At 48.7% G+C, this 15,260-nt stretch overlaps 1 protein-coding gene across 5 annotated transcripts in view; it reads left to right on the top strand.

The window, feature by feature from the left end:
- The first annotated feature begins 3,526 nt into the window (after positions 1 to 3,526).
- The window catches only part of WIZ (WIZ zinc finger), a 151,894-nt gene continuing 140,160 nt past the window's right edge, over positions 3,527 to 15,260 (top strand). For 2 of the 5 annotated variants that reach the window (XM_039513949.1, XM_039513950.1), the window contains exon 1: positions 3,529 to 3,719. The gene's annotated coding sequence lies outside the window, so the exon portion shown is untranslated. Of the gene's footprint in view, positions 3,720 to 15,260 lie in introns of all 5 variants that reach the window. The other 3 variants (XM_039513951.1, XM_039513948.1, XM_039513954.1) reach the window with 3 other exon arrangements.

The raw sequence follows: 15,260 nt of genomic DNA on the forward strand, positions 1-15,260 counted from the left end.
ATGCCTATAGTTATCCTTGGGGACCCAGCCTACCCCTTAATGCCATGGCTCATGAAGCCATACACAGGCAGCCTGGAGACAGGGCCAGTGCAAGGATATTTTGCATCCTGGGCGAAACTTCCATCTCTACTCCCCCATCCCTACGAGCATTGCTTATTGAAAACTTTCAAAAATGAATACTGCATAATGTGGCATTGTTCATTAGAACTGATACACATTCAGCTTGAAAATTTATTAATTTTTAGTCTACATATTTAATGAAAATAAATGAATAATCTGACAGTGCTGACATTGTTATATACAATACACTGTCACAGAGTAATACGTTATAATTTAGAATTTATTTTTCCATGGGGAAGGGAAGCAGACCGGGTTGAGTCAGTGGGGTACCGGGTTTGGTGGGGAAGGGAAGCAGACCAAGTCAGTGGGGGATTGGGTTTGTCTGGGGAGCGGAAAGGAAGCAGACTGGGTTGAGTCAGTGGGGTATTGGGTTAGGTGGGGAAGGGAAGCAGACCAGGTTTGGTCATTGGGAGGCTTGGGTTTGGCTGGGGTGTGCAAGGGAAGAAGACCGAGTTTGGGTGTGGAGGGGGGTGAGGTAGGATTCAAAGAGCCGCAAGGTGAAATGGGCACTATCGTCTCCAGTCCCTGGCATGCAGCAGCAGCGGGCCAAGTGGACTTGCAACAGGGCAATGGGAGCATGTGGCCTGCTTTGCCTTTACGAGTCCATCTTGCTCTTGCTCCAGCAGGGGTGTGGGGGGGGCAGGCAGGACTGTGAAGGTAGAGAGTGCGCAGCCCTCATGCCAAAGCAGAGTTGGGAGGGTAGAAAGCTGGGGCGCAGGGAGGTGGGTTAAAGCGGCTTAGCTGACCCTCCACGCAAGAAAGTCTGCAGAGCTGCCAGCCACGGCCTCCCTCCCTTCTCTCCCAGGGAGCAGAGCCTCTGCCCTGGAAAACCTGCAGCCCGCTCTCCAAGGAGCATGCCATGTGCAAGCCGGCCCGCTTGCACCACACTGACAGCACAGCTCAGTCCCAGCGGGGGGTCTTACACTTCCTGTCGCAAGCTGCTCCACTCTCCTTCTGGCTGTGCAATCTAAAAGACAGAGGAGCTAGTACTGTAATAATGTACCTACCAACACAGCAATCTGTACAATTATCGATTCACAATCAAAGAACTTCACTGGCTTTCTAAATGGCAGGAGTTGGAGAGCAATTCATTGGGCGTGTGATTCTTAGTCTGCGATCTAATCAAAGGACTTCGCTAATCACTGGCTGTATAAATGGCAGTGGCGGGGAGCTCTGAGCCCTTTAAATCCCAGCCGCGGCTGGGATTCAAAGGGCTCTGGGCTGCCCGCAGTGGCGGGGAGCTCTGAGCCATTTAAATCCCAGCCGTGGCCGGGATTCAAAGGGCTCTGGGCTGCCCACAGCTGCGGGGAGCTCTGAGCCCTTTAAATCTCAGCCACGGCTGGGATTTAAAGGGCTCTGGGCAGCCCGCAGCTGCAGGCAGCCCAGAGCCCTTTTAATCCCTGCCGTGGAAGCCGGTGCGGTCCAGCACAGCGTACTGGCTCTTGCCAGTATGCCAGACCGGACCGGCTTACTTTCACCTCTGCATATTACCTTCCTTCTAAGAGCTTCCTCAGCTGTTGCAGTAACTACTCAGAGAAGCCTGCAAGATGAAACCCTCAGTGGGCTCTCCCCAGGTGAACTTCCAGGCAAACTCCCTCTGTTAGCCTCTGCTGTTCGCCACAAGAATGATTTAAAAGATTAGAAAATATGCCTTAGAGTGATAGACTTAAAGAGATCAATTTATTTAGCTTAACAACGAGATGGTTAAGGGATGACTTAAGTATCTATAGAAGGAATCACTATTTAATAATGGGTTCTTCAATATAGCATAGAAAGAAATAACACAATCCAATGGCTAGAAGTTGAAGTTAGATCAATTCAGACTGAAAATAAGGTGTACTTTTTTAATGGTGAGGGTATTTAACCATTAGAACAATTTTTCAAGGGTCATCACTAACAATTTTGAAATCAAAATTGGACACTTTTAAAAAAACTATGCTGTAGGAATTGTTTTGGGGAACTTCTGTGTTCTACTGGAGGTCTGACAAGATGATCATAATGGTCCCCTTTGGCCTTGGAGTCTATGAATCTTATTGCACACCTGTTGATAATAATTCTATCTGAACATCAGTGGGTTTTTGCTCACATGACCACCACTACAGCTCCATTACCTGGTGCCTGTTTGAGGTTTCTAACACTTCACATTGTCAGGCTGGAGGAGTGTTTCTTTTGTCAGCAGAATTGTGTGTCTTTAGCAAGAAATGCCAGCATTCTCCTTGATGTTGTCTGCCCTCCTTTTAGGCTGACCTTCAGTGGTGTTGGTGGTAGTGGCGCAGATTGTGGTGTAGCCGCTTCTTTTGCAGGTTGCCAGCCACACGCTCTTCAGAATCTACTGCTCTCTCAAAGCCAATGACAGTACCTGGCATTGTCTTGGCCTAGATTTTTTTTGCTCCAGTTTCTTGAGTCACTGGAGACTGATCATGTGATGGGCAGAAAATATTGGTGTCACATGGCTGGGGTTAATATCCATTGATATCACTCTAGGGCAGCGGTTCTCAAACTGTGGGTCACAACCCCATTTTAATGGGGTCATCCGGGCTAGAGTTAGACTTGCTGGGACCTGGGGCCAAAGCCTGAGCACCATGGCCCAGGGCCAACGCAGGAGGGCTTCAAGCCCCAGGCCTCCCACTGGACCTCCCCCACTCCTGGAGTTGTTTGTAGTAATTTTTTTTGTCAGAAGGGGGTCGCGATGCAATTAAGTTTGAGAACCGCTGCTCTAGGGGTTACTTTTACACCCAGTCTTCTGAAGGACACACAGCCACCTGCAGCACAGCTCCAAGCCTGCTGCCCGCAGAGAGGCTCCCACCCTGTGAGAGGGAGCGGGGCAAATGCTGAGCCAGTCACTCATTGTGAGTGAGAAGAGCCTGCCGCTTCCCCGAGCCTGTCACCCCGCGGAAGAGCCTGACAGTCTCCTTCGAGCCTGTCACCTATGGGAGGGAGGAGAGGCTGACTCCAAGCCTGTTATCCCCTGAGGGGGGAAGAGCCTCCCACCCACGCGAGGATGAACGAAATCCTAGGACTTGTCTTTGCCTCCCCTGCCTCTTCTAAGATGGCGGTAGCGAATAGGCGTCGCTACTCGGTGACGCAAAACACCTGAGCCACGACAATGGGGCGTGGCATCCTCAGGTCAGTTTGGCTTGTGTCTCCCAAGATGGTGGGGGCTCTGACGGTCATACTGCGGGTGACGTAATCCAGCAGTGCCGCTGGGAGGGAAGCCAGGCTTTTGGCAAATGACTCCTTTGCCTCTCCTAACATGGCGGCTGCGAGGCGCGAGAGGCCCGGCCTCGGCCCTGGGACTTGCCTTCCCTGCCTCTTCCAAGATGTCGGCGGCTGCACTGTCGCGCGCTCAGTGACGAAATCTGGCGCCGCCGTTGGAAGGTGGGCGGGGGAGCGGCCGAAGCGGCGCAGGCAGCGGCAGCTGCGGGACTGGCTGGGCCCCCCGAGGCGGGGGGGTTTAAAGGGACCATGTCCCCGGCGCTGCTGCTGCTGCGGAGGCCGGAGCCGGGTAGGAGGCGGCGGCGGCTGCACCGGGGCCGCTGAGGAGCCCTGCGGGCCCGGCCCCCTTGGGCGCCCGGGAGGCGGGGACGGCGCGTGACCGGGTGAGTGTCCGCTGGGAGCCCGGCCGGCTGGGAGACAAAGCGGAGCGGCCGCCGGGGACTCGGCGACCGGCCCGGCCCTGCGGGGAGGCGGCGCGGAGCCTGGGGAGCGGCCCCGTCCGGGGTGCTGAAACCTGGACAGTTTGGGGCGGGGGCAGAGACCCAGGTGTCTGGGCGAGGCGCGGGGGGTCCTGGGAGTGGGGGCAGGGATTCAAGTGTCCGGGAGGGAGCAAAGGGGGTGCCGTGGGTCCAGGTGCCCGGGGTGGAGAGCGGTGGTTGCTGGGGGCAGGGACTTGGGTGTCCGGGGAGGGGAGCAAGGAGGAATGTTGGGGGTCCAGGTGTATGGCAAGGGGGGAATTCTGGGGGTGGGGCACCAGGTGTCTGAAGTGGGGAGGGAACATGCTAGGGCAGGCCCCTAGGTGTCTGGGTTGTGGGGGCAGCAGTGTGGCAGGGCCCCAGGTAAGGGAAGTAAGGGGGGAATTCTGGAGGTGGGGCCCCAGGTGTCCGAGGTGGGGAAGAGACACAACGTAGCTATTAGGGGAAGGGAGTAAGGGGCGGAAGGGCAATCAAGCTGTCTGGGAGGGACAGTGGAGGGATTGCTATGGGGCTCAGCCCTAGGTGCCTGTGGATGGAAGGCTGGTGTCAGGGGAGGGGTCGTGGGATGATCCAGGGCTGGGAGCCTGATGCTAGGGGTTGTTGGGGTGGCTGGGAGCCAGGTTTCCTGAAGAGGGTCTGATAGAACTGGGGGTCAGGACGTGGAGTTGATGGTGCTCTAAGGAGTAAAGGAGCAGGGAGGCTGGTGCCTGGAAATGAGTGCAGGGGGATGCTGCCATGCTGAAAGACAGATGCTGGGGGTGGAGGGCAGACTGCTGGGGCAGGGAGGATGGGGGCAGTGGGCTGATGCCACTCCAGGAATGGAAATGAGAGGGAAGCTGATAGGGCCTTGGGAGGCAGCAGCGAGGCTGTCTTTTCATGAGGAAAGGGGGCCATGGGCATGGTATCCACCTGTTATGAGCTGCCTGACATTTAGGTTGTGAGCTCTCTGGGGCAGGAACTGTCTGCCTTGTTACTTGTCCGTAAAACTCCCAGCACAGTGGGAACATGCTCCTTGATTGGGATTCCTAGGTGTTAACATAATGCCAATAACAATGAGGATCATCTTACCAGGCAGGTGGTGCATAAGGCACAATGTTGGCATGGGGAGGGCTCTGGGACGTGATGGCTTGCTACTGACAGGCCTGGCCCATGCTAGGATTTTCTCCCTAAAGTTTTCTTCTATTGCTGCTGCTGGTTCAGATACATCAGTGAGAGTGTTAGCATGGATACTATGCCAGCAACTGTTGGCATTCTAACCACAGTGTAATCTAGAGCTGTATTGAACGGGGTGAGACAGTAGGGTGCTTCAAATGCTGGGGGCTGGTTAGACCATGTGGCCACTAGTGCTCCCAGCACTGCTCCTGAAGATGGAGCACAACTATTGGTAGCAAGGGTGAGAATTTAAAGGTGATAAAATCCTACTATAGAGACAAGACACAGTGCCAAGTCTTTGGAGTTAGCTGTAAAACCCCATAAAGTAACTGCACCAGTGGCAGGAGGAGAGATAGGGAACCTTTCTATTCAAGGTTCTCATGCCTGTCACTGTGCTGTCTGATCATCTTCCAGAAGGCCACTAAGGCCTGGTCTACACTAGGCGTTTAAATCGGTTTTAGGAGCGCACTAGCAGGCACCTTATATCGATTTTAATGGCTCTTTAAACGTATTAACATATCGGATTAGGGTTAGTGTGGGCGCTGATCGGGGGTATTGGCCTCCGGAGCTATCCCACAGTGCACCAGTGACCGCTCTGGACCGCAATCTGAACTCGGATGCAGTGGTCAGGTAAACAGGAAAAGCCCGCGAACTTTTGAATATTTCCTGTTTGCCCAGCGTGGAGCTCGATCAGCACGGGTGGCGTGCAGTCCGAAATCAAAATAAAAAGAGCTCCCGCATGGACCATGCGGATGTGATCGCTGTAAGGGCAGGCAAATCCGTTCTATCCGTTCTATCAGCGCTCCGTTAGAATCCTTTTTTAAAAATCTCCAGACAGACGCCAAAGCAGGGACTCAGCGCACTGCAGCGTGACAAGCGAAGCCAAAGAATCAAATGGATGCGCATGGACTGGAGGACTGAAGCTATCCCACAGTTCCTGCAGCCTCCTAAAATTATTTGCATTCTTGGCTGAGCTCCAAATGCTTCTAGGGTCAAACACACTGCCAAGGTAAAACAATCCTCTGACTCTTTTACATGTCACCCTATCTTTACTGAATGCTGCAGATAGACGCGATAGTGCAGCGCTCAACACCAACATCCTTGCTCCCCGTCATGGGCGGCTGATGGTACAAAAGATGGAAATCCATCCTCATCATCAGCATAAGCTGATCGTACAAAATGATGGAAATCTATCCTCATGATCAGCTTCAGCTGATGGGACAAAAGGACTATCAGCCTATTGGCCCTAATTTTTCTGGTGGATGGATGGTGCAATATGGCTGGTAACCATCCTCATCATAGCAACAGGGGCTGAGCTCCATCAGCCCCACCCTTCATGTGTAAAGAAAAGATTCAGTTGCCCCTGGACTAGCAGTGGGATGCTGGGCTTCTCTCCTACACACAGCTTAATGTCCTGTCTGGACTATCAAAGCAGCTGGAGGCTGCCTTCCAATCATTTCTCACTAACAAGTCAGTGAGTCTTATTCCTGAATTCTTTATTAATTCATCACACAATGTGGGGGACAATGCTACGGTAGCCAAGAAAGGCTGGGGAAGAACGGAATCAACAGGTGGGGTTGTTACAGGAGCACCCCTGTGAATAGCATACAGATAATTTCTGGGCTCTGACACAGAGCAGGTGGTTCTCTAGCACACTTGCCTATATTAGGCAGCACAGATTCTATTTTTAGATAAAAGGAGGGATTGACTCAGGAGTCATTCCCAACCTGGCTGATCGGCCAGGGGCACTTATGACAGCAGCCAATGGTACAAAACGATGGAAGGTACAATATGGCTAGTAACCACTGGCTGATTGACCAGGGCACTAGCAGCAAATGGTACAAAAGGACTGGTAGCCATGATCATCCTCAGTTCCAATTTATGGAAGGGTTTGGATGGTGCAATATGGCTAGTAACCATCTCTGCTGTCATGCAAAAGCAAAAGCATGCTTCTGTGTAGCGCTGCTGAATCGCCTCTGTGAGCGCATCTAGTACACATACGGTGAGAGTCACAAACGGCAAATAAGCTCCATGATTGCCATGCTATGGCATCTGCCAGGGCAATCCAGGGAAAAAGGCGCGAAATGCTTGTCTGCCGTTGCTTTCCCAGACGAAGGAGTGACTGACGACATTTACCCAGAACCATTTTGCCCCATCAGGCACTGGGATCTCAACCCGGAAGTTCCAAGGGGCGGGGAGGCTGCGGGAACTATGGGATAGCTAGGAATAGCTACCCACAGTGCAACACCACCGATTTAATGTGTTTAGTGTGGTTTATAAAATCTGTTTTACAAAACCGGTTTATGCAAATTCGGAATAGTCCCGTAGTGTAGACGTACCGTAAGTGACATGACTCATCTGTTGCAAACTTCTTCCTAGCTAGTGACTGTGGTTGGATTATGTCAGGGTGGCTGATACAGCCCTCTGTAAAGGAGCTGTCAGGGATGCTGATGGTGCCTGAGTTGGTTATGTGCAGTTGGAGTAGGGATGCTCATGATGTAGGGGATGAGCTGTGACAGGAAAGATTGAAGGCTGCTGGTGATCTAGACATGGGAGGTGATGGGGATTCAGACAGGCTTGGGCAAAGAGGGCAACAGGGCAGTTGGCTGTACTTTAAGGATGTGAGGCTAGTGGTAGCCCATTGAGGGAGGTAGCCTTCGTGGTGTTGCCTGGGGCAGGGAGGCAATGGGCATGCTAATGGGTAAGGCATCATCCCTTGAGGTTCATCATACCTGAATTATTGTGCTCTATGTAGCCTCTCCCCCTCACAAGTACAGGAACCTTTGTTGTAGTATATTTTGTGCAGCCTCTGAACTATCACTTTTCTTCAAGGCTTGGATTTCTGTGTTGAGAGCCAGCAACTGCCTTGGAGGGAGCTGGCAGGGAGGGAGAAGCTGGAGGCTTTGGCAGCAGGTCTGAGACATTTGCAGGTTTTGGCATAGAAGGTGATCAACAGTAAAATAATGTAACAATATAGGCCTTTAAATAGCAGAGTACAGCCCAATATGGTGAATAGGCCAGTTCATCTCCCCTGCCCCTCTCCAGAGCAGTTGTTTCAGGCTTTCTGCAGACTCAAGCATTGCTTAAACATGGGATGTGTTTTGAAGGCTTGTTGTGCAATGAGAAAGGCTGGAATATTTTTTAAATTGGGGATGGGGGAGAAAACCAAGTTTAATTAGATAGCAACTAAAAAACACCCTACAATTGTGCAGAAATGTACAAGGCCACGTGACCATGGGACCCTACTGGTAGTGGGAAAGTAATGTTGGCATCCTGGTAGGGGTGAGGTGCCTCAGGGATAGCTTTCCCAGATAATGTTGCTGAAGTCCCTGAATGCTTATATCTCTGCTTATCTTACTGCAGCATGAAATCTCGGGAGAGGAAATCTCTCCCTGTCAGATTCTTCCGTAAGTTCATTGTCATGGAAGACCCCTGGAGCCAAATTCCCTGAAGATCCTAGCACCAACCAAGTTCAGATAATCCAAATACCAACAAAGTCCTGTATAGCTAAATGCTTGATGCTAGATTTGCCAGCCTGCCTAGCCTTGGCACTATGACTGTGTGAGCAGAAGAGAAGGAAGATCTCTGGGGATACATCCCTCTCCAGTTCCAGCTCTGGGAGAAGAAAAGCCCCTCTTCCTCTGCTAAATGCTCTCATTAGTGTGACTTCAGAGAAAGATTTGTGCCATTCAAGTGCTTGGAAGATGTCTTGCTGATCTTTTGAGGTTTCTCTGAGGAAGGGAAATCTTATGGGATCCTGTCTAACCTGACTTCACCCCTGATGTGGCATTGCCATTAAGGGGTGGGGGGTAGGCGCAAAATTGCTTTGGGAGCGTCCCAAGTTCCCTGAATTCCCATTTGATTTGATTCCAGAATAATTGTTCTTATTTTCATCTATCTTCATTGACTCACCAGTGGTTGTTTTGCATGTAATATTAAATTTCACAGGTTAAATATCCAGCTGATGCAAAAGTTAGGGTTCATTGGCATCTTTAACTTGGCATGGGTTTGTACGCACCTCTCTTGTTAAAGATTATTTTAAGCTGTTTTTTGTTCTGATAAGTCTGTACCATGAAATGGGGTTCTCAGACTTGTTCATAGGGTGGAGTGCATCTTTGGGAAGAAGTGTGTCTAAGACAAATTCATGATCCCCTGGCTGATTATGCAGCATCTCTATAACTACAGCAAATCCTTCATGGAAGAGTAACATCAGGAAAGTGTTCGTGTCTATTTGTCCTATTTAAAAATAAGTTCATCACACTGTCTCCTGCTCCCTTTTCCTCTGTCCTGCTGTTCTTTTTCCCCATGCAGGCTGACCTGTTGCCCAGATGCTGCCTCTTCTCTGCTTCTTTTTCCCCTAGACTTTCCTTTCCAGCTGGTGGCTTTGGATCTGTTGATGGCTCTTGGTGGTGACTGGCACTTCAGTCCTGCTGTTGGCTTTGGCCTCATCCTATTTGTAGGTCATGTCTACACTACAGAGCCTATATGAGCATAGCTATGCTTGCATAGCCCTAGTGTAGACACAGCATAAGCTGATAGGAGTCCTTCTGCTGGTACAAGAACACCACTACTTCAAATAATATTAGCTACACCAACAAGAGCACTATTCTTTCAGCAGCACTGCAGGTTTTATTGGCATAGCAGTGTGTGTGTGTGTGTGTGTGTGTAAAAATCACACCCCTCACACTCCTAGCCAACATAACTATCCCAGTATAAGTTTTAGGAGTAAACCAGGCCTTAGATAGCAGCAGCATCCCCTGTTCTTATGTGCCTAGGACCTTAGAGAAGAACCTGGGTGCCTGAAGAAGCAACTGGGAAGAACCTAGTTCCCATAGGCACCGACTCCGTGGGTGTTTCAGGGCTGGAGCACCCACGGAAAAAAATGGTGTGTGCAGAGCTCCCTGCCCCACTCCGCCACCCCAGCTTGCCCCTGCTCCACCTCCTCCCCTGAACGGACCGCATCTCCGCTTTTCCCCCTGGCTCCAAGCGCTTGCACCGCAAAACAGCTGTTTCACAGTGGCAAGCGCTAGGAGGGCGGGGGAGGAGGGAGAATGCGTCACACTCGGGGAAGAGGCGGAGCTGGGGCAGGGATATGGGGAAGGGGTCCAATAGGGGGAGGGAGTGGAGTTGGGGAGGGGACTTTGGGGAAGCGGTTGGAATGGGGATGGGAGGGGGCAGGGCAAGGGTGGAGCTGAGGCCGGGGGGAGACTCGAGCACCCACCAGCGCTGGAAAAAGTTGGCGCCTATGCTAGTTCCATGTAGCCTGTTGGCTGTCTGTGGACCAGAGACACATGCCCGGCAGACCCTGCCATAAAGTATACAGTGTGGGCAGCATGGGGGAAGTAACGTTTTTAGATGTGTAACTATACATCTGCAACTTTCCATTTGCAAAGCTCTGGCATGGAAGAGCCTTGTTTGGTTTTGATTTTTAGGAAAGGAGGTGATTGTTCATAGTTAACCACTTTAGCATTCAAATTCCCTGGTTCTGCTTTGAAGCATGGAGGTGAATGGAGCAGGAAAGAATTTTGATGTTGCCATTTGGCAAGAGGCACTTTGCTGCAAGTCTGGGTTAACAGGACAAATGTGCATCTGTTTACATGGGTGGGGGACGCTGTCTTGGCAAAGAGGAAAGATAGAAACTTTTTTTAAGCGACTGTTGAATTTTCAGAATGCTACAAAAATTATGTGGTAGCCCCACAATTGAGGGATCTGCAACTTTTATTAGACCCCTAGGTTCCTGGTGAGGCAAATGTGAGCTCAGAGGATTGTGTTGTGTGTTTATGATCTTTCTCAGGCAGATTTTCTGAGGAGCCTGGTCAGATACTGAACTTTAAAAAGAGGTGTGGAGATCACCATGTCACCTCGCTACCCATCATCATGCAATTTAAAAACAACTGATCAGGTGTTTGAGAAGGGAAAAATGGTGACATTCCATAGAAACTGGTTTACGAGGAGAGATTTTTGACAGGACCGATTGGGGAGGAAAATATGTATTTTGCTAATGAAATAAGAATGGTCTTTCCTAACTAGAGGCCAGTTTCCATGTTCTCCTGAGACCAAGTATGGAAAACTTCAGGCCAAACACAAATTTGTGCCAAGTGATGGTTGAATGAAATCAGTAGGTCACATTTGAAATTGTTTTGCAACCTTTCCAGTAGCAGGAGTTCACCAGAAAGGAATACGAGATTGGGAGCGTGATGAGTCTTCCCATTCCAGCCAATTTGGCCATCTAGAAACTCGGACCCAAATTCTGCTGCCCGTTGCCAAGATAAGCCCATTGATTTTTATTTACTCTCTGGACTAGAGTGGCTTATGGCTTGCCTTTGTCCATGATTTTTTGCACCAGCGTAGCTATACTAGAGTAGACATGCTGGTGTCAAGGGGGTTTGCACTGATTGAGCAAACCCTGAAGGTAAGTTGCACTGGTGCAGTTTGTCTGCACAGGGGGTTTGCGCCAGTACAGCTCCCTCCAAGTAGCTACGTTCATGGAAAATCCTGAATGTGGACATGGCCTTGGTTTTCTCCTTTTGTCCCAGGAAGCTTTTTTTTTTTGGGGGGGTGGGGGCTGGCTTTGGTTTTGTGTCACTTGAGGCGGGTGAAACACAAGACAAGGTGGGGAGTGTAGAATGGAAATCAGTGGTGGCACCCCAGCTAAATTTGTCCCATGGCACTGCACCATATAGATTTGAGCATTTACCAGTTTATGTGGAGTGATAGCACCAGCCAAAGGCTCAGTCTAAAACACACATTTGCAGCAGTTTAACTAAAGGTGTGACTTTAAACAGGTGTAGTTGCTGTATGTGTGGATGCTATTGGGTTAGCTTAAATCTCTTTTAATTGATTTAAGCTAAAATGGTAGAGCTACACAGCTGGTGCTTGTGCTGTGTCAAGGTGCTTTGGGTTCATCTGGTTACTTGGAGGGGGAACAAGAGGGACTTTGTCGTGTAGCAATGTCACATGCCCTCTATTAACTTGCATTCTCTTGAGCTGACTGATGTGATGTCAGTCAATCATTGCTATATAATAAAATGAATTAGCTACTTACAAGTGTGTCCCTCTATCCTTTGGGAAAATGCTACCAGAGAACATGATTGTATTAGAAAAGTTAAACAAATTAATTGTGTAAAGTATCCAAAAGCTACATAAAGCACAGTTTAGTAGTGGTGGGTCACAGGTGGCAAAGGTCCTTGTCTGTGTGTATCTGTACCCACAGGAAGCAGTTTGTGATTCTGAGGGGATAGGGGCTGTCAGTTTGGGAAGAGAGGAGGAAGGTCTCATTTCCCACTGCTGATTGGATACATAGCTGGAAATTTTGGAGAGTCGTCTTGTTATCTGGGGTTTTCTGAACCCGAAACTATGGTAACTAGTCTGTTTTTCAGGCAGTTTCAGGACATAAATCAATGTGGACACAGCTCCTCTCATAAATAATTGGTACACATGAGTGCTTTCACCCAAAAATCCTTGTTTTTTATTGTCTCAAGCACACATCTAAAATAACAATAGTCTAAAGAACCCCAGATATAGTTACCCAAAGTCTGAGATGGTGTTGAGTGGTCAACAGCAGGTTTCCAGTAGCCAGCTTTCCTCCTAGCTGCTGGAGAGTTGGATGTCAGACTCCTAGCTTGTCAAAATCCTCTCCGATCTTCACCAGATTGCACACTCTAATCTCCAAGACACCAGCAAGCCACTGCTGTTGGTCTCACCCCCACTCAGAGCTGTTGGGTTCCAAGATGGAGACCTGCATGGACTCCCCTAAACTAAAATCCTAGTTTAGATCTGGTAAAAGCTGCCACCACCCAATAATGTACGTGTATTGGGACACAGTCCTTCCCCAAAATCCTTGGGGATCCCAAGAGCCCCAAATCCATGGAGTTCTTACACCTAGGAGAAGTAAACCATTCTCCCCTGCTTCCTCCCTTCTCCTAGGAGAGATACTGGGATTCAACTACAGAGGGATGCCTTCCTCCTCCCTCCTCCCCTTTCCCTGAGAATTCACCCAAGGAAAGATCAACCAAGTCCTTAACAGAAAAGATTTATTAAAGAATAAAAAGAAAGTAAACTGTCTCTGTAATACCAAGATGGAACAGTACACAGGGTCTAAACTTATCAATCTCTGGAGAGAATCCCCCCTCCTTTCTTTCTCAGTAAAAGCAATAACAGTACAGAATTAAAGAAATTCTATAGCAAAACACACAATTGCAAATACAGAAATAACAATATAAAAATACTAGTTCCCTTTCTAATACTCACTAGCTCGAATAGAAGAAATTATTGCAGAACCAGCAAGCCACTGCTGTTGTCTCTATCCTTTAGTGCCTACATGGAGTGGAGACTGTCTTACTTTTGATGCCTCAGGTTTGGCAGAACTTCTGCAGGTCTTTCCCTTCAGCAAGCTGAAAAAGAGAAAGTGATCTGTGGGACGTGCTAGGCATGGCAGCACTGTCAGGCTCCATTGCACGGTGGCTCACTCTGGGAAGAATCCAATGTGCATTGGGAGTGGCTGTCAATGAAATTGGGAGAGTCTATGGGCCATTGTTCTCCTGCTCAGATTCATGACCTTGGCTCCTGATATATAATTTAAGACTCCTCTCTTTTATAATGCTGTTCATTCTGCCTATTTGCCACCCAGGTCAGACAATCTACTCTGCTATGGCTACTTCATTGTAAGACACTTGGAAAACCCTTTTACATAAGAAAGGCCGTACCGGGTCAGACCAAAGGTCCATCTAGCCCAGTGTCTGTCTACCGACAGTGGCCAATGCCAGGTGCCCCAGAGGGAGTGAATCTAACAGGCAATGATCAAGTGATCTCTCTCCTGCCATCCATCTCCATCCTCTGACGAACAGAGGCTAGGGACACCATTCTTACCCATCCTGGCTAATAGCCATTTATGGACTTAGCCACCATGAATTTATCCAGTCTCCTTTTAAACATTGTTATAGTCCTAGCCTTCACAACCTCCTCAGGTAAGGAGTTCCACAAGTTGATTGTGCGCTGCATGAAGAAGAACTTCCTTTTATTTGTTTTAAACCTGCTGCCTATTAATTTCATTTGGTGACTCCTAGTTCTTGTATTATGGGAATAAGTAAATAACTTTTCCTTATCCACTTTCTCAACCTCACTCATGATGTTATATACCTCTATCATGTCCCCCCTTAGTCTTCTCTTTTCCAAGCTGAAGAGTCCTAGCCTCTTTAATCTTTCCTCGTATGGGACCCTCTCTAAACCCCTAATCATTTTAGTTGCTCTTTTCTGAACCTTTTCTAGTGCTAGAATATCTTTTTTGAGGTGAGGAGACCACATCTGTACACAGTATTCGAGATGTGGGCGTACCATGGATTTATATAAGGGCAATAATATATTCTCAGTCTTATTCTCTAGCCCCTTTTTAATGATTCCTAACATCCTGTTTGCTTTTTTGACTGCCTCTGCACACTGCGTGGACATCTTCAGAGAACTATCCACGATGACGCCAAGATCTTTTCCTGACTCGTTGTAGCTAAATTAGCCCCCATCATGTTGTATGTATAGTTGGGGTTATTTTTTCCAATGTGCATTACTTTACATTTATCCACATTACATTTCATTTGCCATTTTGTTGCCCAATCACTTAGTTTTGTGAGATCTTTTTGAAGTTCTTCACAATCTGCTTTGGTCCTAACTATCTTGAGAAGTTTAGTATCATCTGCAAACTTGGCCATCTCACTGTTTACCCCTTTCTCCAGATCATTTATGAATAAATTGAATAGGATTGGTCCTAGGACTGACCCTTGGGGAACACCACTAGTTACCCCTCTCCATTCTGAGAATTTACCATTAATTCCTACCCTTTGTTCCCTGTCCTTTAACCAGTTCTCAGTCCATGAAAGGACCTTCCCTTTTATCCCATGACAGCTTAATTTACGTAAGAGCCTTTGGTGAGGGACCTTGTCAAAGGCTTTCTGGAAATCCAAGTACACTATGTCCACCGGATCTCCCCCTTGTCCACATGTTTGTTTGACCCCTTCAAAGAATTCTAATAGATTAGTAAGACACGATTTCCCTTTACAGAAACCATGTTGACTATTGCTCAAGAGTTTGTTTTTCTATGTGTCTGACAATTTTATTCTTTACTATTGTTGTGACTAATTTGCCTGGTACCGACGTTAGACTTACCGGTCTGTAATTGCCGGGATCACCTCTAGAGCCCTTTTTAAATATTGGCGTTACATTAGCTAACTTCCAGTCATTGGGTACCGAAGCCGATTTAAAGGACAGGTTACAAACCTTAGTTAATAGTTCCGCAACTTCACATTT

The sequence above is a fragment of the Mauremys reevesii genome, linkage group 25, assembly GCF_016161935.1.
Source record: "Mauremys reevesii isolate NIE-2019 linkage group 25, ASM1616193v1, whole genome shotgun sequence".
NCBI classification, from domain to species: Eukaryota; Metazoa; Chordata; order Testudines; family Geoemydidae; genus Mauremys; species Mauremys reevesii.